At 39.6% G+C, this 2,876-nt stretch overlaps 1 pseudogene; it reads right to left on the minus strand.

Annotated features, from left to right (window-relative positions):
* Window positions 1–2,155: 2,155 nt before the first annotated feature.
* The window catches only part of LOC110287872, a 5,907-nt pseudogene continuing 5,186 nt past the window's right edge, over window positions 2,156–2,876 (minus strand).

The following is a 2,876-nucleotide window of genomic DNA, read 5'->3' on the forward strand; positions in this document are numbered from 1 at the left end:
CGCTTGAGACAATAATTTGGTAATTCTGGAGAATGTGCAAGTCAAATTGTAGGGACTTGTTCTCGGTGTCCTCAATTTCTACCTGTACCACATAATGGTGTTAAACCTTGAGGACTTATACCTAATCAATTACTGCAAATGGATGATACTCATATTCCTGATTTTGGAAAAGTAAAATATGCACATGTGACTATTGATGCCTCTTCAGGCTTTCTAGTTGCAACTGCTTTAACAGGAGAAGCAACTAAAAATGCAATTAGTCATTGCCTGAATTGGTTTTCTATGCTTGTTCCAATTCAGATTAAAACAGATAATGGAACTGGCTATTAAACTCAAGCATTTGATATATTTTGTAGACAATTTAATTCTACCCATATTACTGGGATTCTTTATAATTTCCAAGGACAAGGTATTGTGAAACTTTAAAATAATATCTTCATAAAAAGCAAAAAGTGGGGAGTTATATTCTCCAAGGTCACCAAAAGCACACCTTGCTTTTGTCTTATTTGTTTTAATTTTTTGCAAACTGATGTTAAAAATCATTCTGCAGCAGATCGCCACTGGAATCTAGTCACTTCCAGCTCATATGCCATGGTTAAATGGCGGGACCCTCCCCCAAACTAATACATGGAATGGTCTTGACCCTGTTTTAATATGGGGATGAGGTTCTGTCTGTATTTTTTCTCAAAAAGAGCCCGATGGCTGCTTGAAAGACTGGTCCACCAAATGGACACAGACCCTGAGTCTTCTAGTAAATATGACTATAGTTATCAAGATTGCTAAATATCTCTATCAGCCAACTGAGTTGACTTGGGCATTGTCTCCACTCTTAGGGCGAAGTTCAGTGTTTTCTATCAACTTTCAAAGCCACTTTCCATACACCTGGTTGCCAGACATTGTGTCTGGTCTTTGCTAATTAACCAGCTGAATTGAATACCTAGGACATTCCCTCAGACAACTTTAATTCTGTTGTTTTTAACCTTTGACTTTGTATCTTAAGCAGATTGGTTGCCTTCACACAGGATCACCTTCAGCAAGCTCGGTTATTCACCATGTCAGCTACTCAGTTATGAAGAAATACATTGAGTGCATATTCATATGTCCTTTGTGGCTTTGGCCTGAATGGGAAAAAAGGTGTGCTTATGAGGGCTGGTGGTCAGAGATGAGCAACTGGTGTTCTTGAGCTACTACTGACCTAAGATAGAGTGCCACAAGGACCATGTTTGTCCAAACAAACACTAAAAGGCCATGTTTGTTTAAACAAACACCAACAAGCTGTGCTTGTTCTCCAAGTTGGGTAAGAAGGAGCAATATAGATCCAGACCTAAGACAGACGTGGCCACCTAGTCATCATATTTCATAGATGAGTTCACGAAGTACAAGTAAATCTTGAGCCCCTGCCCAGTTTTGCTCATTTTAAAAAAATAAAAAAGGGGGAATTGTGCCCTTCCTCCAGGTTTGAATAGGCTAAACAAACGCTGATGGTTTTACAACCTGGCTGGAGTCAGCACCTGACCTTACTACATTTGCATTCCTACAGAGTCTTGAGGAGTTGACCACCTATGGAACTTGCTTTGCAACTCAATCCAGCTGAAACAAAGAGATGGATCTTTGGGTTTTGCCTATATAAACTCAGAGCTGAAAATTAAACTTTGATCCTCATTCTTCTCTTGCCCACCTGTCCTATTGCATTAACAGCCCCCTTTTTCAGGTGTATGCAGTTCTCTATGGTAGCTAGAGAGCTACAAACATTCATGACTATAACACCAATGAGATATTTCGGGGCATTTAAGTTTGATTTACCTGCAGTCAGGGTATTTAATGGTCTTTTCCAACATCTACAAGCATCTGGCATACAGGTGCTATACAGTCATGACTCTAGTTAACAGTAAATTTATGTAAATGTAAAAGAGCTAATCAAATTCCTTCAAAAGAATGGGAAAATGGAGCACAATGTTTCTATAACACAGTATTTTGCTAAGATGTCTTTTAGCTCAAGGCTGTGAATCACCAAGATTATTGTCTAAAAATAAACACACAAGCTGCTTTGTGGAATTTTGTCTTACTGCAATACTGTAGAACTGAAAGTTCTTTCATAATTACTGAACATATAGATAAATGCATTTTCTCATTTTCTCTCTGAGCATGTCAACATTTAGTCAGAAGTCCATCTCTGTGAATCAGCACAATGGAGCTGAAGATTGCATAAACAAACATGAGAAATTTGTGAATATTTGTCATCAATGAATAGTCCCCTAAAGAGAGATTTAGGAAAAGAGGAAAGGCACAATCTATCCAGTAGAAGAAAACAAAACATAGTATCAGACAGAGGACACTCTGGTCAGCTCTCAGCTCAAGGGGAGTTGTGTAGAGAAGCTTGGAGTTCTGAAAGTAGAGGACATGATGGTGGTGCTTGTGGAGAAAAAATACCAGATAACCACTGGCCCCTCCCATGGCACCCTGAAACACTAAATCTCTCAGAACCATGAGAGTGAGAACAATCCATTTTATTTTCTGACTTTCTAACATAAAATAACAATAGTTGTAGCCAGTCTTAAGCTGTGACATATCAAGGCTTGTGCTTTTGATGGAAGGGATTAGGTTAACATTTATTAAATCTTTGAGTATCCAAAAGAGTGAGAAGAGTGGAAGGATGTGCCATGCAGACTTTTGTATAAGCCTCTTTCACCCACATTCTCTGAGACTAATGATGATGGCCTAGACCACAGTTCGGAGACTGCTGGTGCAAAAGGAGAGGCCATGGGCCACCCTCTCCAAGTAAAGGAGAATCTTACAGTTTATTGACCCATCCAGCAGGTCCAGTTATTCGAGGGTCTCCAGGGGACCTTCTCCTAAGAACCAAATGGGGGGGGGGG

Source organism: Mus caroli, unplaced genomic scaffold, assembly GCF_900094665.2.
Source record: "Mus caroli unplaced genomic scaffold, CAROLI_EIJ_v1.1 scaffold_9520_1, whole genome shotgun sequence".
Classification (NCBI taxonomy): domain Eukaryota; kingdom Metazoa; phylum Chordata; class Mammalia; order Rodentia; family Muridae; genus Mus; species Mus caroli.